The sequence below is a fragment of the Prunus avium genome, chromosome 1, assembly GCF_965620075.1.
Source record: "Prunus avium chromosome 1, drPruAviu1.hap1.1, whole genome shotgun sequence".
Lineage (NCBI taxonomy): Eukaryota > Viridiplantae > Streptophyta > Magnoliopsida > Rosales > Rosaceae > Prunus > Prunus avium.
The window spans coordinates 52,850,185-52,874,842 of NC_142284.1; the positions used below are offsets into that span (position 1 = coordinate 52,850,185).

At 37.5% G+C, this 24,658-nt stretch overlaps 1 long non-coding RNA gene across 1 annotated transcript; it reads left to right on the forward strand.

The window, feature by feature from the left end:
* Window positions 1–14,095: 14,095 nt before the first annotated feature.
* Window positions 14,096–16,656, forward strand: LOC110766277 (uncharacterized). The gene is made up of 2 exons (XR_002528137.2): window positions 14,096–14,981; window positions 16,335–16,656. It is a non-coding gene; the product is annotated as an uncharacterized LOC110766277 (long non-coding RNA).
* Window positions 16,657–24,658: the final 8,002 nt, after the last annotated feature.

Genomic DNA, 24,658 nt, shown 5'->3' on the forward strand with positions numbered 1-24,658 from the left:
TGACGGATGGACCATCTTGGTACAAAAAAAAAAGTTTAAGGACGTTTGAATTTAAAATTTTAGTTAGTGGACAAAAATGATAATAGGGCAATAGTTGGGGGACCATTTTGATTAAAGATTTGTTTATGAGTGATTATAGATAGGCCAATAATCATTTCTATGGAGAATTAATTTATGTGATTTTAAGTAGGGGTGGGCGTTCAAACCGAAAAACCAAGTTGAATTGGGCCCGAAAAGACTGGATTGACCAAAAAATGGACCAAGTTGACCAAAAACCAAACCAAACTGATTTGGTACAGTTTCGATTCCAATTTTTGTAATGAAAAAATCGAATTGGGCCAAACCGGACCAGTTGTCTTAATATTTTTTTAAATATACCAAAAACCCAATGCTTAAAGCCCTATCCGAAGTTTCAGACAGAAAAAAAACCTTATACCAAGTTCACTGGCCCATTTCACCAACTAAAAAGCCTAAGTCCACCTTATTTTTCTCTTTTTTTTTTCTTTTTCTCTCCTCTTCTGCGTGACCCTTTTCCTTCTCCCTCTTCTTCTTTTTTGTCTACTCTTCTCCTCGTTCAAAAATTATGTCCTCTTTCTCTTAGTTCTCCTTTTCTCTTCTTTCTCTTCCTCTTTCTCTTGGTTATATTTAGCTGTACTTTTAACATTCTATTATAGAGTACAGCCGGGCGGCTATACTATTAGGATATTCTATTATTAGAGTATAGCCGATCGGCTATACTCTCAAAACATCCTTTTTAAAATTTCCGTTTTTATTAATGAAATAATATCTTAACCTTATTTAAATACTTCATTAGTAATTATGTTTTAATTATTATTTCTTTAGTGAATAATTAGTATTAAATATTTCAATAAAAATCCTAGAAATTTAGTTTTGGTACCCAAATATTTTAGTATTCCAAAAATGGATTTTACCCTCGAAACTTAGACAATATCAACCACTTGTTGAAGTTTGATTGAAATACAAAAACTTGAGTCCCACATTGGAAAAGAAGAGAAAGTATCTACTCCTTAGTAGGCTTATAGTTAGGGTTTGAGGGTCGAGAAAGGTTTTGGAATAAGTTCGGAAGCTAGGGTTTTTTCTTCGAGACTTGGATTTACCCAAACTAATTTTGTATAAAAAAAATTTCCACAAAATAATTTAAAATAATTAATTACTATTTATTAATTAATTTATGAAATGTGTAAAATATTTAAATATTCACTAAAGAAATAATAATTAAAACATAATTAATTATTAAAGTCATTAAAAAAGGCTAAGATATTACTTAATTACATATATTAAACTAAAGAAGAGTACAGCCTCAAATATTTTGTTTACAAGAAATTGCGATTTGATGTCCTCAAATAAGTATATATGATATATTTCTTTATTTCGGTGTGAGAGTTAAATATAACATTGTACATTCATTACATTACAGCAATTGTTACCGTAGTGGGATTGATTTGCAATTCATAGTTTGTAGGATGTTCGGAGTTCAAATCCCGATGGGATCAATCTTTTCTGAAAATATTCATCAATTTTTTTTGACTGGGTCATCTGGGGATCTAGAAAGATTTTTATTTTTATTTTTATTTTTTATCCACGGCTAAAAGTACTAAGAGCCCGTGGCAGCTGCCTCCTGTGTGATTAATGGCGGATTTGTTTGCTCGAATGACTGCTCTCGTAAACAATACGGGAGTGGTTGTTGAGATACGAGAGGTCGAGAAGGGAGATGATGTTGGGAAAGGCAAACTAGTTGCTAGGCTGCAAAATGGGAATCGCAAAGTGATCAGAGGGATGAAATTTTTGGATCGAATGGCTTATTTGGGCCCCAGAAGCATTCATGTCACTGCGATACTTGCTGCTGGTACCACCACGAAGATCTTTCCAGCGCAGTATTTCGCTGACTACGGACGGGTCGTCTTTCGGCTAGACAACCAAAAACTGAAGTCTGATCCAGAAGAGATGTCCGATATCCGCCGCATGAGGTATCATCTCTCTCTGGCTCTAGCTGATGTATTTGCAATATCAATAATGTCATGAGCGTGGTGAATTGCAGGCCGGTTAGGTTCTTAACATGTGTTTGAGCAAATCATCAAAACGGCAGGCGCGGATCATGAGCAATATTCATCGGTATCATTTCTTGCTCTTTCTCTCGGTAGTATTTGATGCTAAGGGCTGTGAATTATGGTTTTGCTCGCATGCCCACCAAGTGTTCGACCAAATGCCTAAATAAAGTTGGTCTGTGTATTCACTTACAAAATACCCACCAAGTGTTCGATGAAATGTCTAACTAAAATTGAGCAGTAACAGTTAAAACTATTTGTTAGATAGAGGTCGGCCTGACGATCCAGTTTCATACCCACTAATTGTTCTTAATTGACTCATACTAAGATTGCCAACAACAAAATAGTCTAACCATAATTGTCTACATCGAAAGTGCCAACAAAATCACTTTTTTGTTTGCATTGTGTCTCTAAAACCTTGTGTGGCCTAGTGACATTAACATTGCTGCTGGTGCTCTTCAACTGATGAAGCTTTACATGATGCATAACTTCTTTTCAAGATACAGATTCTTTGTTTCCATCTGCCAATTGATGATCAATAAATAAATTGACTATGTTCACCACTATTGTCTGCATTGCCTTGCATTTGAGCAGGTCCGCTATAGAGCTGATCATTTGGTCAAATTTTATGTTCACCTTGTGTAACATGATTTGGGGTTCCAATTGGACTCACTGTCCATCTCGTGCTGACATGCATTTACAAAATACTGCTGCTATCAATGTATTTATGTTTCTTCAATATCAAAAGTGTTTTTGTTCGTTTAACTTGGCGATTTTTGTTGGACATGATTTTCTTACATGGTTTCTCTTCTGCTCTGGAATTGCAGGGAGTGGTGACATTGACTATGCTGTTTTTCGGGGTGTAATGATTTGGGAAAGCTCTTCGAACGAAGATCATCTGGTTGAATTTAGCTGGTTTGTCATCAGGACTTTATATGATTTCTGAGGAGATCTTACGTTGGGTTATGTAATTTTATTTACTCTAATAAGACTATTGGTGAAGTAATTGTCATCTGTGATGACAAAAACCATGACTATTGGTGAAGTAATTGTCATCCAAAGCAAGTTAATAATGTCAAACCTTTTTATGCTACTTGTTTCTGGTTACTCAAAATTTTCATGCATTGAAATCATGACATTTCGTTTTCGTGTCATATATTAGTCCACCATTAATTAAATACTTGGAGGACTCAGTATTAACCAAATCGGTTTATTATTCGTATCATGTTTGGCTTGATTGATTGATATACACTGGAGAAATTATAGAAGAAAAAAGGCAGCCGCAACCGTTCCTCGCCTGCGAAGCCTTCCATCCCCACAGCCTGCCATGGCTGTCACCCATCTTTCTTTTTTCATCATCTTTCATATCTCTTCACCTTACAATTTATCAACACACAACCTTGAACATTTAAAGGAGGCTTGAGAATCATCATCTAGTTGGCCTAATAATTGCCATGGTTGACCTGGTATCTTTCTCTCTCAATGCAGGGTTCAATTAAATAAGATTGAGGATCTGAAAGAGTTGGTTTATGGTCTTGAGGAGAGCATGTTTGCTAATCCGTAATTGGATTGGACTCCGATTATGGGCCCATCACTTTATGGTGTATTGGTTATACTATATATATATAAAATTAAAAAGAATGACCCAGTAACGCTGCGTGGCTATGCTATTGTTTAAAAACAACAAAAGCCGACTATAATTTTTTTTTAAATTCCACGTATAGCCAATCGGCTATACTATGTATAAAATAGAGAAATGTATAAATAAGCAAAAAACTGCCTAGCGATGTGTGAAAACAGGTAGAGCCGATCGGCTATATTATGGTTAATAAAAAAAAAATAGTATAGCCGACCGGCTATACTGTTTTTTTTAAATCCCGAGTATAGCCGATCGGCTATACTCTTGTTTATTTTTTTAAAAACCCCAGTATAGCCGCACGGCTATACTATTTATAAAAAAGGAAAAAAAGGATGATCGCCTGAACAAAAATTACTATAAACGTGTAAGTGTTCTACCACTAGAGCTAGAAGTTCATAAGATCCGAGATCGAGATTGAAATAATTTGGGTAAGATGTTAATGAAAACTATGAAATCAATTAAGCAAGTAGAAAATGATGCATTGTGCCACCCAGCCTATTATATATTCTTCTCAAGTTAGTATATTGTGACTTATGATATTGTCCTTCTTTTGTGAATGAGTTAACAGTTATCTTTCAATTTGAACTTGAGTTAATAATACAGAGAAATCGACATCTGCACAGGAATTGCAGAATGTTAAAAGAAATTTTGGGGTGAGGCTGTACTCTTAAAATTCTATTTATAGTATATATTAGCGCGGCTACACTACTAGAATATTCTATTTATATAGTACAGTCGTACGGCTATATTCTTTAAATAGAAAACTATCGCCGCGCGGCTATACTCTTAAAACATCCCTTTTAAAATTTCCTTTTTTTATTAATTAAATAATATCTTAGCCTTATTTAAATACTTTCATTCGTAGTTATGTTTTAATTATTATTTCTTTAGTGATTAATTAGTATTAAATATTTTAATACAAATCCTAGAAATTTGGTTTTGGTACCAAAATATTTTAGTATTCCAAAAATGGATTTTACCCTCGAAACTTAAATCCAAGTCACAACCAATATCAACCACTTGTTGGAGTTTGATTGAAATACATAAACTTGAGTCCCACATTGGAAAAGAAGAGAAAGTATATACTCCTTAGTAGGCTTATGGTTAGGGTTTGAGGCTCAAGAAAGGTTTTGGAACAAGTTATGAGGCTAGGGTTTTTTTCTTCGAGACTTGGATTTACCCAAACTAATTTTGTATAAAAAAAATTTTAAAAAAAAATTTTAAAAATTAATTACTATTTATTAAGTAGTTTATGAAATGTGTAAAATATTTAAATATTCACTAAAGAAATAATGTGTAAAAAATTTCAACCAAATATTACTTAATTACATATATTAAACTAAAGAAGTTGGCAAAAAAAAAAAAAAGAGGAGTAAATACACTAATTTTATATGTTTAAAATTAAAAAAAAATTATAAAGTGAAAAAAAGTCTCCTGACGAAAGTTCGTCGGCACAGGTCTATCCCGATGAACTTTGCCAGATTAGACCTTTCTCGACGAAATTTACCTCTGGCAACGAAATGTAGAGATCTAATCTAGCAAATTTCGTTGGGATAGACCTGTGCTGACGAAACTTCGTTGGAAGAGGATTTTTTTTTAAATAAATATCATGGAATAAAATAGTATAGCCGTTCGGCTATACTCTTGTTTATTTTTAAAAAATCCATCGTATATACTATCTATAAATAATAATAAAAATCCACCTACCGCCTAGCGATTCGGCCCCCAAGGGTCAAAAACAGTATAGCCATGCGGCTATACTGTTGTGTATTTTTATAAAAATGGGGAGTATCGCCATGCGGCTATACTATTTATTATAATATAAAAAACCGCCTAGCCGCCTAGTGATTCGTTCCCGAGTGTAAAAAACGTATAGCCGCTCGGCTATAATAATAATAATTATTATAATAATAATTATTATAATTATTATAATAATAATTATTATAATTATTATAATTATAATTATTATAATTATTATAATTATAATTATTATAATTATTATAATTATAATTATTATTATAATTATTATAATTATAATAATTATTATTATTATAATTATAATTATTATTATAATAATAATAGTATGGCCGTGCGGCTATACGCTCGTTTATTTTTTTAAGTAGAATGAAGCCAGACTCTGTAGTAGTACTAGGTGCTACTGATACTGATGGTGGGAGTGAAAATGAGGCTGCAGGCGTTGTATCTATTGAGGAAGGCGAATTGATGTGTTTGAGGAGCGTAGTTTGGGAGAACCGTGATGTTTTTGACGCGTTGTGTTGGAATATACAGAGCCAAGTGAGGGGATGGGAGGGGTAATGATTCTTCGGGTTTAGCAATAACTGTGAGGAGGGATGAAAATGCAGGGGAAATGTCCAAGGAGGATTTGAAGGTTCTCGGTTTGATACAAAGGAGTGTTCAGTTAGTTCACTTGGATGCTATGAAAGAGTGCATGAAGGATGGTGATGTGGATGGAGTGGTTTCGCGTATTCATTTTCTTCACCTTGATTATGGAGTGGAGGAGACTGAGTATCGGTATGTTTATAAAATTTGAACGGATTATTATTTGTACAATATATGTAGTGTTTTTATGGATTATGGTTTGTACTTATCTCAGTGCCACTTACACTCTATCTTGCACAATTGTTTCATTAACTAGTTAGAATTTAGACCTGCGCTAAACCTTTTCAAAGAAGAAACCACTGATACCAAGACTAAAGGTTTCTGGTTCTGTTCAATAGTCTTCTACAGTTGGTAGGCAAATATGAAGATTGACACATATTTTATGTTTTTAGCTTCCGGGCCTAGTTGTTTGGTTTTTCATAAATACGATAGATAGGTATGAGGAGGATTGGTTACTTCGAAGATGCTTCATGAATTGTGGTGTTCAGATGTGAGATTAGAGCCATCCAATGCTTTACTTGCAGGTGGTATTCCCTGGAAAGAACACAGGTTAGAATGAGATGAAGATGATCATATGCGGAAAAGGGAAGAAAACAAGAAAAGACGAATATTTTGTGTATGTAGGGATTTCAGACCCAGCTGAAAACAAATCAAATTGTTTTTTGAAATCGACATATTCCTACCAAGACTATCCTGTTTGTTTCTTAATCCAAAAACTCTCCGTAATCAGTAATAAAACTGACTTCATTTTTGTCTTCCCCAAAACCGATTATTCAGTCGATCATCTATCATAGTCTAAATAGAGCCAACCGATTATTCTTATGTTTACCATATGTATCACATTCTACAAATCCATGACTTAAGAAAATCCATTGACGGCACAATTCTGCCTAATCACCCAAAAAAAAAAAAAACCAAAGCAAAAGAAAACATTAGACACCATTTCTCATCCTTGTCTTCATCTAACAATATTCCATATAGGGTAATGCTATGCTTACCACATAAATCTATCACATTTTAATACCATCTTACATGGCAGCTGATGTGGACAACCACCTCATTAAAATTATATTAGTTTTTTTTTAAGGAGATAATATTTTCTATATTTTTCTTTAGTTAATTTATAAATTTTTTTTTAAAAAAAAAAAACTAAACCCTACTGAGTTAGAGACCACTTTTCACACGTCTCTCTGCCTCCCCCAATTCTCTCCCTCCCTCCTTCCTCTCCCCATCGCAGGTGCTTGGCTGGACTTCCGCCACAGCTCCGCCAGACTTTTGACGTCGTTCCTCCGCTCTACTCCTTCCTCCACGGTTTTAGGTTAGTAAACCTTCGTTACAAACATTCTTTTTCTGTTTAGCTTACCTTGTTCTTCTTTTTTTTGGATGAATGCTTTCTTCTCACACACGTTGCTGAATCGTTAATTTATTTGTCTCAATCAGTATTCAAATTAAGTTTTTTTTTTACTAGTTAAACATGCTTTTCTTAAGAACCTGTAATAACTTGAATCATGGTAGCATAACTACCACTCCTGGTTGTATTTATGATTTGGGTATTCAAAAATTTGAATCACGGGCTCAACTCTCTCTTCTCTGGTTTTTTGGTTAGCATACCATTGAGATATAACTTTCTTTTTCTTTTTTGCCTTATGTTGTTTCTCTTTTTAGTTTAATGTTTTTGATAGGTTAATTTGTTTATAATTCTCTCTTCTTCTTTTTTTAGTCATTAGATGAATTGACTCACTGTAGTATTGAAATTTTGGTATTATATGCGTATGTATCATAAGCTCATGTCCTATATGATGTAGGAATGGAAGAATATTTAAATATTTCTGCAAGTTTAGAAGTTATTGATCAAGATGAAGTTGTTGAACTGGAATTTGATAGGATTAAAATTGAAAATAATGGAGATGATGAGATTGCCATGGATAATAGAACAGATGTGAAAGAAAAAATACAAGAACCGACGATTATAAACAAATCCTGATTTGAAGAAGTCTGGCGGAATGACGTTAGAAGTCTGGTGGAGCAGTGGCAAAAGTCCGGCGAAGCACCTGCGATGGGGACGAGAGGAAGGAGGGAGAGAGAGAATTAGGGGAGGCAAAGAGACGTGTGAAAAGTGGTCTCTAACTCAGTAGGGTTTAGTTTAGTTTTTTTTTTAAATTTTAAATTTTAAAAATTAACTAAAGAAAAATATAGAAAATATTATCTCCTTTAAAAAAACTAAATTGTCCACATCAATTGCCATGTAAGATGGTATTAAAATGTGGTAGATTTATGTGGTAAGCATAACATTACCCTTCCATATATAAGCAACAATCACATTTCTCGTCAAATGAAAACACCAAACCCCAAATCAGATGCTCATTCAATGCCAATGAGTAATAGCAAAATGTAAAACACATTAATGCACCAACAACTATAAGCCTTTGCTCACACATTCTAATCGCTCCATAAGCAATTGTGTTTCATATAAGACTTATGAAAGGCTCGTTTGGGATTATTTTGTTAAAAAGCACTTTCACTAATAAACATTTCTTTAAAAGTAATATTAAAAGAGTATCAAAATTTTAATTACAAATCAAAGCGTTCTTTTAGAAAAGTACTTTAAAGTGATTCTTGAATAAGCTCTTTCTAGGTACTAATCTAAAATTTTATTACCCATAAACACATTATAATTTTTCTTCCAAACACTATCAAAATCACTTTTACTGCTAGTTTGCTTTTTAAAATAATTTTTTATGTATGTTTTGAAAATAATCAATTGTAAAGTAAAGTAATTTCATGTTCGATAAATAATATTTTTAAAGTGTTGTGGGTGTAAAAAAAGTGTTAAATAATATTTTTAGAACCCGTAAAAATAAGATAATCTTCTTCAACATGATGGAAACACCACCATATTACTTTCATCATCACCATCATTTTCAATTTAATCTCCACTTCTATCACATGCTTAGCACATAACACTTTCAACATTATGTATATTTTAATACAACATTATTCACATACACAACAGTTTTATATTAAAATTTACCACACAATTTAAATACACACACGTACACACACGGGGCTATTCTCGGTACACACACGGGCTACTTTTGGTACAAAATAACCCACAAACTAATAAGAGATCCCACCTCCCATACGCTGCCATTATTGCAATTTGCTTGCTTTCCACGGTGATGGTCGTTTTATAATGTATTTAAGTTTAATCCAAAAGTCATTGCACTACTTTTGGTAAAAAATAAGCCACACAACTAATAAGAGATCCTGTGAGATCTTAACATGTTTTCACATAACCCGTTACTTATTTTATTTTATTTTTTGGTTGGCACGTTTAGGAATGGAGAGGGGCTATTCTCACGTACACACACAGGGCCATAGAAAATTGAACTCGCATACCACTAGCACGCACGACAACAACTCTACTACTGAGCTAAGACCATACCTACCACAATCTCCACTTATATACTGAGATCAGTCTCGCTGGAATTTGGAAGGGTAGATAGTATTTTAGGGGCTCCTTGGTATCATTGGACCAAAAGGGAGAAGGGTGTACCCTGGAAGAACGGATATGACAACAACTTAGGCTCAACTTAGAACCCGTAAAATACATTATATGGCAACCAAAAATAAAATAAAAAAAGTACCGGGTTATGTGAAAGCATGTTAAGATCTCACGGGATCTCTTATTAGTTGTGGGTTATTTTTTACCTAAAGTAGCGCAATGACTTTTGGATTAAACTTAAAGACATTATAAAACGACCATGACCGTGGAAAGCAAGCAAATTGCAATAATGGCAGCGTATGGGAGGTGTCTCCCGGAGCATAAACAACTAAATAAAAGATGTAAACAGAAGATAATTCGACCAAAAGATATCATGGTTCCAAGGTTGCGCGCATCATCCATTTTTTAAGTGCTAGCTTTGCAATGGTGACTTTCTGAAGCCAATACATGGAAAGTCCAGGGAAGAGAAGAATGTGCCGCGACATTTCCACCCAGAAATGCTGTCTCATATTTATAATTAAAAACTATTCTATTATAAATATAGTTGCTTAAAAACTTCCTAAGTAACCACAAATGTATACTTAATATTTTCTTCACACGTAACACATAAGATCAAGTTTTCGTCTGTATAAATCACCTACTGCTGCTTGACATTTGTGGCTCGACCTTCTGGAAGGCCTACGCGCTTAGTAGAGGACGAAATTACACAAATTTAAACTAACCTAGTGTTACAAGAAAATGATTGTTTGTTGGGGAGCATGGTTGTCAGAGACCCTTCAAACTAAAATTTAGACAAAGTTGATGAGGTTCCTTCTAACAAACAAATAAAATCATCCAAAATTATTACATGATAGTAATCAATCACTCGTTTGTATCCAAATCTATGATGTGATCGATCTTATGAATTCAACTATTCATTTTTTTAGATTGTCATTCAAATATTTTCTTTATACAAAAAAAAGGCAAATCGAAAAACGTTTGGTATGCCATCTAATTGTGATTAAATAAATAGAAAAGCACCATGTTTTCGATAAATAATGAAAATAATAGCAATGATAGTAAAATGGTCAAACGAGTTCCTATTTAATTTAATTTAATTTTTTTAGAAGGGATGACCCTTTAAAAAGCAAGATAAAAAAGTATAAAAGATTCCAATTGTTGAAATGCATTGTTGGATAACCTTAAAAAAGAGATGTGTACATTTAAAATAAATAAATATATTTAAGACATCCTGAACGTAGAAAAACTGCTATATATACATAGAGTTGTGTATATCAGAAGATCACTCTCGCTTAGCATTGGCTCTAGCGTTCTCTCTCACTCTCTCTCTCTCTCTCTCTAGCATTGGCTATGGTTTTAATTTTTCTTTCCGCACATTTGTGAAATTGGAAATTGCTAGTGAATTTTATACCTATGTACGTACCTACTCCATCGTGTACGAGGATTTATGATTTTGTGATCCCATCATTATGTACCAAACTACACGTCAGAATAAGTAGTTTCTTTTTGTTTGTTCTAAACGATCATATTCTGTAAATATTCTTGCATACAACCAATTTGTGTCTATGTCTCTCGTTACCCTAATGAGATAGACCTACCTTGAGTTAAACAAACTAAATTGCTAGGTGCCCCTCCTGTTCTAAATTATATTGTTTCCGTCTCTCAGATGCAAAACCTATTTTGCATGCAACCGATTGTAGACAAGACTATAATTTTATAAATAATAAAAATTGCTCCTCTTGTTCATATTTAATGAAACAAATAAAAAATTGCAGGCATGGTATTTTGTCCAACTTAAAAAATAACAAAAGAAAAATATCAAATTTGACATTGCGTAAAGAATAGAGAGATTCACTATTATACCAAATATAGGGGCACAAATTATAAAAATAACATATATGAAATGGACTTTATAAATACACCCAAATCCCATTTACAACATAACAAAGAGGCTTTTAATTTCTTGTAAATTATAAAACTGCCATCGATTTCTTAAAACAAGCCCCAACTCCAAAAGCTTATAAAAAATCCAAAACACTCAATAGGGCATCAAAGTAATTTAATAATCAAAATTAAATTAAATAGAGCCAGCTATTATTTTTTGGGTTTGTTTTTAGAAATTAAATGGTATAGGGTTTATTTATATTTTTTGTGCTAAGAATGGGTATATAACTAAATATCTCTAAAGAATAACCATATAACAGTTTTTTTTAATTACAAAATAATCTATTTATAAATCACCTGTCGGGGCCAAGTTTTCTTTCATAGAAGTAAGTCACCTACAACTCTTTGAGATTCCATGGCGTATCTAGGAGAAGGCCCATGCGCTTAGCAAAGAACAAAATTAAGAAGGTCCACGTCCACGCCACCACCTGGGCCAACCACCATTTCTTGTAATTATGGGTATTATATGGCTTTTAAAGATGGGGAATGCTAGCAACCTTCTTTTTTGAACCATCTCCCTTACATGTGTCGCCTTTCATACACTAAGGCCCCGTTTGGGATTGCTTTTTTTTGCCAAAAACCTGCTTCACTTTAAAGTTAAGCAGTTTAAGGTGTTTGGTAAAAAGAAAATATATCGATTATTTTAAAAGCAATAACTTTTTGACAGCAGCTTTTAAAAGCAGGCTCTGAGTTGCTTTTCAAAGCTACTTTCAAAAGAAGCAGAGATGAACATGTAATGAATTTTTTTAATTCCCAAAATACCATCATTCATTTTAAAAAATGACACCACCTCCACTTTCACATCCAACTCCACCACTTGCACCACCACATTCACTGCCTCCACAACCACCGCCACCACATCCTCTTCCTCCTCATCCTCCACCACCACCACCACAACCACCACCTCCTCCTTCACCTCCACCTCCACCTCCACAACGACGACGACGACGACCACCACCACCACCACAACCACCACCTCCTCCAAAACCTCCAAATCCACCACCACCTCCACCACCACCACCACCACATCCTCCTATTCATCCTCCGCCACTACCACCTCATCCACCACCTTCACCCCCACCTCCTCCTCCACCACCACCACCACCTCCTCCTTCAAAACCTCCAAATCCACCACCACCTCCACAACCAACATCACTACCACCACATCCTCCTCCTCATCCTCCGCCACCACCACCACCAACTCCACCTTCATCACCACCACCACCACCTTCAATCCATCACTACAACTACCACCACGCTCAGTGGCGGACCTGTGTAGGCGCAAGGAGGTGCACTTGCACCTCCGATCACTGGAAAACTCCATTACAGTTCCTGGGTCCGCCGCTGACCACGCTGCCACTACCACCACCACCACCACCTCCACAACCGCCATCCCCACAACCACCAACTCCACCTTCATCACTACCACCACCTCCACTCCATCACTACAACTACCACCACATGATTAGTACATAAAACTTTTAACATTATGTCTATTTTAGTCATTATTCACAGTTATAACAATTTTATATTAAAATTTACCAAACGCTTTTACACTGCTTTTTGTACTAACAGCACTTTAAAAATATTGTTTACCAAACATGGAGCTGCTTTACTTTACAACTAATTATTTTCAAAGCACAGCAGAAGCAACTTTTTTTAAAAGTGACAGCAATCCCAAACTAGACCTAAAAACAATATCATTAATGCATCAAACAAGCTAACTTTTCTTTTTCCAAATTTATCCTTATTAAATATTTTTACAACTTTTTTTATTACTCTCTCCCAATATCACATTCTCTCTCACATGCGCCCAAACCCATCTTCATAACCCACCACTCCACCAAGACCCATCCTCACGTTATGTGAAAGGGTTTGAAAGTTATAGCAGAACTTGGTTGCTATTCGAAGATCTCGGAGCCGCCATGGAAGTCTGATCCTGCTTTTCAATTTGTTGGCGGGGCTGTGATGGGTTCATCTCTTTTTCTTTGATTACATTGTGAAGCTTCTGACTTTTTGACATGAGAGGAAACTGAGGGCAGCTGAGCACTGAAAATCAAAGGTAATCGAACTAATCCTTCAGAGATTTGCAGCGATGGTGGGGACGGGGATGATCTTGGGTTTGGGGGTGGGTTTTGAAAGGGGAGGCTACGACGGCTGTGTGGAGTGGAGGGGCTCTCTTTTCTTTATTTATTTTTTTTTTATAAAAGAAATATAATTTTAATGAGTTAACAAAATTTAATGAAACGTTGAGAAATTAGATGGCAGGAAATTGAGAATAAAATTTAATTCGAGTCCCTAATTTTTTGAAAAAAAAGAAAATTGATAATTATGTACAAGTTGAGGTAATTCGACAGTTTACCCCAAAATCAACTATACATCTTCAGATTTATATCTTCTTCATTAAAGTAAAAACCACATTTACAACCCAAAAATATAAAAGGGATGTAAATCCAGCCCCCCCAACCCCGTGAATGCTCTAAACGAAACAAATTAAATTTGACATCTCCAAACGAGATGCTCCGCCGGATTCAAACAATTGTTGCCCGACAAAAAGCTTGACTTGGGCCGCTAAAATGACCTAACGGACGGTGATTTGTGGGGTTCTAGGCGTACAGCTCACGCTGTCCCCAATAAATAATAACACGTTTGAATGATACCCTAAAGCTTGTGGTATTAAAAAAAAAGGAAACAAGTTTTAAATTCTACAGATACCAACAAACCCATTAAAATTAAAGAATTATTCTAGCACTTTCGACGAAACCCAACCACTACCATCATCCCAAAGAAGAAAAGATTAGTTATATTACTGGTATCTCATCTGCAGGAGGGCAAGAATTCATCAACACCAAAGCCTGAGAAAACTGAAAATGGGTTTTCAATCAAAAGAACAAGAGAGTGAATCGAATAAGCTGAATGAGAGGATCGAAAAACTAGGCAAAACAGTGACGCATCTGGAAACAACTATGATGCTGCTGGTGATGGGTTATATTTTCTTCCAGGGCGCCATATTCTCGTCGATTTTCCACAATCCCAGCAACATATCGTGCGAGTATTGGTGGATTCCTTTCTCTCTCTCCTGTCTGATTTTTGTTATCTTCGCCATCCCATTTCAGTCTTATGTCAGAAATTGGGAGCGAACAAAACATTATTACTCCTTGACCTTTCTAAAGCAAGATTTGCTTCACCACAAGATGGTCATCACTTCCTCCTCAGTCGAAATCAAGATGTATGATCAGCCGCAGCCGCCGCCCCAGCCGCAGCCACAGGGAATATTGAAGAGCGATAGGGTACAAGTTTACCAGATAAACGCATTCATATGCCTGATTTCTTCAGCCCTTCTGGCCTACACCATCCTTATTTTGAAGGCATGCCGATCCATTCCCTGCCACGGAGATGCTACACCCTAGACATATATATACATACGGTAAGTTCTTCGCAAATGACATATATGCTACACCCTAGACATATAGACATATATTCTATTCATTTGACATGTGAAAGCTGTATTAGTTATGGATCCGGATCCTCTCTCTGCTAACTTCTCTTCTTCACACCACGTGGCACTTCACAGTTTTATTTTAGGGTAAGCCTTAGGGTTACACGACTCGAAAAAATACGATCGCATAATTAATAATTTGGTAATTTTGGGGTCAAATCGTTATGATCCGTTTAATAATCCGGTGGGTTCTTTACAATTATACATTAATAATATAAGGAGTAGTGGTAAGCTGCTGGATTTTAAGGAAGGAGGTGATAAGTTCGAAATTCCTCGCCGGACAGAGGAGGTGATAAGTTCGAAACTCCTTGCCGGACAGAATTTATTTTTTCTTTTTGGGGTAAGACACAAGAGTTACAGGTCAAAACCACAAGCACAGCCCCACCAGTAATATCAGACACAGTTCAATGCCTGGAGGGCTTCTCGAGGTAGACCATGTACCCAAACATGAGGTGAATACTGATAGGTCCTGCTTGAGGAGAAAAACTCAGACAGAGTTCAATGCCTGGAGGGCTTCTCGAGGTAGACCATGGCCTATATTTGTAGCAAAGTTTGCTTCTCTTAGGTCCTGCTGGAGGAGAAAAACTCAGTTGCTGCGGAGATATCATGTTTTGCTATCTGGTTAATAATGATATGTCATGTGGAAGAGTAATTACGTGTGTCGATATAGCAAAATAAATTTTTTTATCTTACTTAAGAGAAAGATGTATGAAACATGTGGCATGAAAGTGTTTTAAGAACAAAAAAAATTGCGCCTAATCGATCTAAGCTCAAAGCATTGTTGTAGCCGTCAGTCTCTCTTCTCTCTTGTTTCAATCTCTACATCCCCCCTTTTCCTAAAACTTGTGTGAACACATCTCTTCCCAACTCCCAATCTATCCTCTTTCCCTATGAAAGCTAGCCCTTGCCAATTCCCCGAATTACAACAACTATGTTAACTTTCATCTCACAGTTTCCCCTTTTAAACCCTTGCATATTCCCTTACCGCACCCATCAAACTTTCTTAAGATTAAGATTTAAAAATTAAAAAAAACAGAAAATTGAAACTCTCTCTCTCTCTATCTCTTTTTGCAAGCTAACGTGGGGATGGGGATGCCGGCCTGTCTTTGAGAGTCGTTGAAGTAGGCAGGGACTGTGACCACAGCGTTCTTGATTGTGCTGCCTGGGGGGGTTTTGGGTTGATGGTTCAGTGTCTTTTTCTTCTTCTTTTTATATTTTTTTTCCTTTTTTTTAAAATTATTTTTTTATACTAATTACCACTTACTTTTATGTATTCTTTAGTGTGAGAATGCGCTGGATGGTAGTACCAAACCGAAGACTTTTGTTGTGAGGGTACCAAATAAACCAACGACGGCAAGGCTATTCTCGAAACTTTCCTTGGTGCTTCGTTGCTGATGTAATATTAACCCTTACAAAGTTACTTTGCTTTGTGGGTAATTTGGGCTTAACTCCCCATCCCCAAGCCAAACTTCAAAGAAAAAGGAAAATAAAATAACTGTTACATTGTGCTAAATCCTCGTCATTTGAGTATTCTGAAGTTCATCTTTTGGGATTCGCTTGTAAATTATTTAATTTGATATGAATTCATGTATTTTCATATAAAGTCATATTTGACCACTTGTGTTTTAAAGTATATCAACCTTATTTTGAAGATGTATGATCAGCCGCAGCCACAGGGAATATTGAAGAGCGATAGGGCACAAGTTTACCAGAGAAACACATTCATATACCTGGTTTCTTTAGCCCTTCAGGCCTACACCATCCTTATTTTGAAGGCATGCGGATCCATTCCCTGCCACGGAGATGCTACACCCTAGACATATATATACATTCGGTAAGTTCTCCCACTAATCCATTCATTTGACATGTGAAAGCCGTATTATTCATGGATCCGGATCCTCTGCCTGGCTTTTCTCCACTAACTTCACTTCTCCACACCACATGGCACCAAGGATTAAAATATCAGCCATGCAGATAATATCGGGGCTCTAATTTACGGATATTTCGGGAGATATATCGTTATCGTTTTAGGTATCAGGAAAAAATCAACAAAAATGACATATAGACATTGAAACACATAATTTTGGTGTAAAACTTTCATAGATGTTATGTACATTATCAATGAATGTATTGAACAAATAAAATTCAAAATTTACTAATAATAAGATAGGGTAAATGGCCGAATACCCCTCTGAACTATTTCGACAGTCGAAATGTCCACCATAAATTATTTGTTCAGCCAATTTAGCCCTTGGATTATTTTAAATGGTCAAGTTTTTAGACTTCCATCCAATTTTCTGTTAATTATGAGGGTAAGTTTGTCATTTTACAAGGACAATACCAAAAAATAATAAAGAAGATGTAAAATCATGATTTCTTCTCTCTTTCTCTTTTTTTATTCTTTTTCATTTTCCTTCTTCTTCCTCCCTCTCTTTTCTTTCTTCTCTCTCTCTCTCTCTCTCTCTCTCTCTCTCTCTCATTTTTCCTTCTTATTCTTCTCTCCCTCTCACTTTCTTTCAAGAATCCGATTCAAGTGCAACCCATATTCTGATATCCTTGTGCACCCGCCTCAGATTCAACATCATCCCGTTCAATCTTTTCGTCCCAGCCCCAAACCATTGTCCACTGCACCTCCAACCAAACTCAGAATGAGTTGGACACAAGAACTTCATGAAGCCTTTATGGAAGCTGTGAGAAGTGACAGATTCTTTTAGTAACAACACTCACAATCAAAGAAGAAGAAGCAAACAGTCGTGGCTTGTTTAGCAAAGCTTATTTTAATTACATTAACCTCTAATGGGGCGGCATTTTGTTCTATCCTTCCGGAGGAAACCTGGTCCAGAACTTCTCTTTGGGATTGAAATTACTGGGCTTAAGATCCCTCACTATCAAATCATGCTTCCATTGATAAAGAAAACCCATAAGCACCACAACATCACAACATCAAACACCAGCCTCCATTGATAAAGAAAACCCATAAGCAAAAAATCACTCCACGACTTGTAAAATCGAAAAATTAGAAGAAGTACCTAATACCCAGTTGAAGATTAAGTGCCCGTTTGGTATTGCTTATTTAGGGGGATAAGTGATTTTTTTAAAATTTTGTGAAACCCAACCCGTTTGGTAAACTATGAGAAAATCACTTATTGTTAAAAATTGCTGTGGGAGAAAGCTATAAGGGAAAGCAGCTAATAAGGTGCTTTCATTTTCTGATTATGCAGGAATCAGTTTCGAAGAGGCGTTGAGTTTAATGATTATGCGGCAATTATTTTTTGATTATATGGGAATCCGTACCAACAACACTTTTAACAAAAAGTTTACCAAACGCCAAACTGCTTTCTCTCACAGCTGATTTCTCTCACAGCAAATCTGACAGCGATTATTTTCACAGCACAGCAATGCCAAACTGGCCCTAAGCATCAAATCGCAGTTCTTATGCCCTTTTGATATGGTATGGCTAGGCTTCTTGGGCTCGCCAGAAACCTGTGTCGTTTCTATAGAACATCGAAGCTTCCACATTATCGATAATATCACAAATAATATCCCCAGCTTCCCCATCAGATTCCCAGATACAAATCCTGGGAAAAGTCCTCTCCGCCAAGCTCCCTCTAGCCCCAACCATTCGTAATCGTCAGATTCTTAGCCCTAAAAGCCCCAATTTCGGTCAAGCTCAGCTCCTTCCTTTTCCTCCTTTTTTGTTTTTTTGTTTTTTTTTCTCTCTTTCTAGTTTTGTAGTTTTAACAATTTAATTATTTTAAACTTAAAAAAATTTAATTTTTAATTGAACAGTGAGTCACGTGCCTAACATGTGACATTTAGACAGAAAATTGGATGAAAACTAACGGCAGAGGCTAAATTGACCATTTAAAATAATCAGAGGGCTAAATTGGCTAAAAAAATAATTCAAGGTGGACATTTCGACAATCGAAATAGTTCAGTGGGTATTCGGCCATTTACCCAATAAGATATACATATGATGAAATATAAGTGGTATGTAATGCGCGTTAATGAAAAGTTTGAAAATAAAATATTGATTAGAACGAATAAACTATGCATAAATCCATAGTTTGTTTAAACATTGGATCACAATTTAGATAAGTGTTCATCTACATAAATGAAGAACTCCTATGAGGTTCAAACAATGAGGAACAACCATCTAGATTCATACAATAGTCATACCAAGTCATGTAACCCAAGCAGTTTGTAAGCTATGTTTGAACATGGTGCACATAGGTCTTTCTTGAGCTCCCTACTATCCTCCCATATATGGGGATAGTTATGATTAACCAAACTAGTAGGTCCATAATCTATTTCATCATCTTGAGCTCAATAACTAGTTACACTATAATCAGACATGACATAACCATAGCCATCATAAGATTCATTTGAGTTAGTACTAGGTCTAGTTCCTATACTCATAGATCCAAAACTGATTGCCATGTCCTCTTCAGATGGATTGGAGGTATGTGGGCAGTGGACTGTGCATAGATTCTTCATATTAATAATTTATAGGTTTTGGGGCAATGATTAGCTATTTTTGGGTTTCAATTGCCTTCCAAACTTCTGAATTTTTTTTGGTATCTGTTATGGGTATCGGGAAATATCGGGGATATCGACAAAATATCGGGAAATATCGGGGATATCGACAAAATATCGGGAAATATCGGGGATATCACACTTATCGGGGACATATCGTTGATATAGGGGAAGATATGGCCTTACCCCCCAATATCGGTGTCGACAGTTGAAAATACTGACATATCGGTCGATATATCGATGTATCGGCCGATATTTCAATCCTTGCATGGCATTTCATAGTTTTATTTTAGGGTAAGCCTAAAGAGAAAATTTATATTTTCTTTTTGGGGTAAGGCACTACAGGTCAAAACCACGAGCACAGGCCCACCAGTAATGTCAGACATAGGTCAAACCCTAGAGGGCTTCTCGAGGTAGACCATGTACCCAAACGTGAGGTGAAGTCATGATGGCCTATATTTGTAGTAAAGTTTGCTTCTCTTAGGTTTTGCTTGAGGAGAACAACTCAATTGCTGCAAGAATATCATGTTTTGCTATCCCGGTTTATAATGCTATGTCATGTGAAAGAGTTATCATGCATGTCATAGCATTATTGACCGGGGATAGAAAAATAGTGTTATTCTTGTTTTATGAAAGTTTTTCTCCTGCTTGAGAGAAAGATGTATGAAACATGTTGCATATAAGTTTTACTTTAATTAAGGAAGAACAAAAAAAATTGCCTAATCGATCTAACCTCAAAGCATTGTTGTAGCCGTCAGTCTCTTCTCTCTTGTTTCAATCTCTGCATCTCCCTTTTTCCTAAAACTTGTGTAAACACTTCTCTTCCCAACTCACAATCTATCCTTTTTCCCTATGAAAACTAGCCCTTGCCAATTCCCCGAATTACAACAACTATGTTAACTTTCATCTCACAGTTTCCCCCTTTAAACCCTTGCACTTTCTCTTACCACACCCATCAAAACTTTCTTCAGATTAAGATGTGATGGTTATACAATCTGAGTTCAATGGACTTTAGGCCCCCCTTTACCAACATAAGAAAGTCAACAAAATCAACTTGACAAAACTGAACATAATAAACAAATCATAAACTTGTAGTTGCACCTAGGTTAGACTAGGTTGCCTACATATCCTTACTTAGGGATTAAGCCACACATAATTCTTTCTACTATAAATCACAATTAAGATAATACAAAAATATTCAAAGTGAAACCAACAATAAAATTCTAAAGTCATTCTTTATTTTGATTTCAACAAGTTATATAATTGAGTGTCATCCCATGTAATTATGTATCTAACTGTTCAACTAGTTTAACATTGTACACTAAAACACATAGGTACCCACACCTTTTACCTGAATGTAGTACCTGCAACCGTCCGTATAGTGCATATGTCCTGCAATCACCCATTAGGGGGTACATGAAAAATATCATTAAATTCGAAGGTAACCGGGGAAAGGGGAAACTAGCCAACCACCTGTGAAGACAAGTCGAGTAGGTGGTTGGGGATCATGGCCAACCCTGTGCAGATAATATGACCAGGGTGGTGAAGGATATCCTACTAACTGTATAAACATATCAGTACTGCACTGTTCTCCATATAGGTGTACCCCAAACATAATCCGTCAATTCCAAGTTCTACACATATGGAACAGTCCACTTCACATGTGCGGTACATCCTAGCAGAATCGAGAGACACGAAGTCATCCTAAAAGGCATATCCTAGCAGAATCAAGAGACACAAAGTCAGCCCGAAAAGCAAATCCTAACATAATCAAAGGGCACGAAGTCAGCCCGAGACGCAAATCCTGGCAAAACTCAAGGACAAGTGGTCAACCTGAGACCCAAATCCTAGCAAAATTAGGAGACACGAAGTCAGCTCGAGACGCAAATCCTGGCACCACATGATTCGGGCATCCCCGAGACTCGTGGAGCAATGTCATTTGCACGTAGACAAATCCGAAGGCAACTGGGGTGTTCGAAGACAATCAGAAGGTAATTGGGATATCCGAAGACAATATGAAGGCAACCATATATCCAAAGACATTCCGAAGACAATTATATGTCCAAAGAAATCAATATTTCCGAAGGCATTTAGGATGTCCGAAGACATCAATATTTCCAAAGGCAACAATATTTCCGATTTCAAAAGATTTAACACAAAAATAAACTGTCTGCCGCGCAAATCTCACGGCCTGGAGTTCTGGGCCGAGGGGATGTGCGTTAACACGAGGTTTCCTGCTTTTGGGTGCGGTGTGGTTGCGCGCGGGCGTGCCAGCACGGTTTACCGTGCGTTTGATGTTTCGATGAGTTTTGGATGGATGGATGGTGCGCCTGTTTGATCTGTCTTCCTAGTCAAACGATTGTAGCCGAGAGAGGAACTGGTCTCGGCTGTTAGGTTCATGGCCTGAACTACAAGGCCGTCGAGTGATGGTGTTGGTGGTGGATTTTGGGCGGTGCTCCGGCGCGCTGCTCAGGGAGCGACGGTCGTGTGATATATGGGGTGACTGAACGAACAACAAGGATGGTGCTCCGGCGCCTTGAAAATCAAGGGTCGTATGATATATTGATGAATGGATTCTGCTTACAATCTAACACTACTCCTAGGAAAGCAAGTAAAGATATTGAAAGTGCATTACAGGAAAAAATAAGTTGCTCCGTGGGAGGCTTGTTTTGGTGTTGAACCCTTTGAATGTAGCTCGAGTCTTGTATTTATAGGAAGAGTCCCTGGATGAGTAATCGAGGCTGAATTTACGCATAGTGGAGTCTGATTAGCGCAAGTGGGCAGTCCAATCGACATTTGGGATCGTGAAGTATGGTGGTGAGACTCCAGAAATCCCGGTAAATCTCGGCCGCCACTCTCGATCGTGGGTTCTGAACCTCTGGCCGTGGAGACGCATTTATGGCCTGGATAGCTGGTGAACCAACATCTCAAGCTGTCAGAATTCTTGTGAGAATGTCCACGTCTAATCACTCTGATCTTCATCATCAAATCCTGACTTCAGTCACTTCCCACCTTTCCTCATGCATTAAATGCTACTTTGTGGCCAATGGATTTTGCTGCATTAAACAGGCACTACTTCATTAAATGAAGCATGGGACCCTGCTGTCACGTGATGATTTGCCTTTAAAGCCTTGGCCGCAAATTTGTTCGGCCTCGGCCTATGCTTGAGGCCGAGATGATCATGCCTTATCATTTCCTTCTTTTATTTTTAGGAAGGCGAAATACCCTGGCGAAACGCTGCGTTTCAGCTTCTGCAAACAAGTGCCAGGGCCAAGAGAAGGGGCTCCTTCGGCCAGCTCATGGCCGAGATTTATCAGGCACAAACATAAACGTAAACATATCATATTGGAAAAGTAAAGGCAATAGAATAATAGTTCCATAGACAATTAATAAAACTTGTAGCAAAATACCATTTTAAAATTCAACAACTAAACCACAAACACCTCCCAACCAATTGGTCCCGGTCAAGTCAGCAAGGCCCACCATTTAGGTCAATTAGGCCCGTGGAGCCCACGACCTCTGCTTTCCAATCCGAAAATTCCTACATGTCCAACAAAGTATACTAAACAAGTCCCGAAGTTTTGGTCTCAATCGAGCGGTTGGATATAAGCCAATCGGATGATCGGACGATGATTGTTTTGTCTAAACTTAGAATCATTGATTCGGAATATCCGAGGCTTCAATTTTTTATCCGCAAGTTCCTACACGATTCTACAAGTACCGAGAACACCATATTTGAAATTAGAAATGATCAAACGGTTTTGTTGGCACTAAAACTGAACAGATAGAGATGAGTGCAACTTACAAGAGATGTGGACGATCTAGCAGATCGATTGAGTGATATTTGGAGATTCTTCCTGTCTTCAGATGCTGATCCTGAATAGAAGATAAGCGAAACTCGTGAGGTCTATGGAACCGGTGTGGAACCAGCCTAAGACCCTCCGATGCTTAAGTAAGATTGTTTATAAGAGCTCTTGCTGTTGACCATATAAAAGTATAAAAGTCAAGCTGAAAAGTCTTACCCTTCTATTGTAGTGAAGGGTTCTCTTTTTATAGGGAAGGGAGAGTCCCCTTCTCTTGTGTTTTGTCGATGTGGGACTCCCTTCCCTTTGCTTGGATTGGCTTGGGAATGCTTGGACAGATATTGTACAAACAGGAGTCCCCCAAGTTCCCGATTAAGGAGGTACTTTTCTTGATTGGGGACTTGTAGTCATCAATGCACTGGCCAAGTAATGCTTCAGCTCATTCTTTAGCAGGCTGATGGTTGATGATCGAAGGCTGATGGCTGATGGCTGAAGCTGATGGCCGAAGCTGATGGCCGAAGGCTGATGGCCGAAGGCTGAAGCTGATGGCCGAAGGCTGAAGCTGATGGCTGAAGGCTGATGGCCGAAGGCTGAAGCTGATGGCCGAAGGCTGAAGCTGATGGCCGAAGGCCGAAGGCTGAAGCTGATGGCCGAAGGCTGATGGCGCCGTCAGGGAGAAATGTCTCCTGGAAGGTGCCGTTCGGCATGGCTTTGAGAAAAGGCGCTGGAGAAGTGTCTCCTAGAAGGTGCCGTTCGGCATGGCTGAAGGCTGATGCTGATGGCCGAAGGCTGAAGTTGATGGCCGAAGGCTGATGGCTGAAGGCTGAAGGCCGAAAGCTGATGACCGAAGGCTGATGGCCGAAGGCTGATGGCTGAAGGCTGATGGCGCCGTCAGGGAGAAGTGTCTCCTGGAAGGTGCCGTTCTGCATGGCTTTGAGAAAAGGTGCTGGAGAAGTGTCTCCTAGAGGGTGCCGTTCGGCATGGCTGAAGGCTGATGCTGATGGCCGAAGGCCGAAGGCTGATGGCCAAAGGCTGAAGGCCGAAGGCTGATGGCCGAAGGCTGAAGCTGATGGCGCCGTCAGGGAGAAGTGTCACCTGGAAGGTGCCGTTCGGCATGGCTTTGAGAAAAGGCGCTGGAGAAGTGTCTCCTAGAAGGTGCCGTTCGGCATGGCTGAAGGCTTATGCTGATGGCCGAAGGCTGAAGCTGATGGCCGAAGTTGATGGCCGAAGCTGATGACCGAAGCTGATGGCGCGAAGGCTGATGGC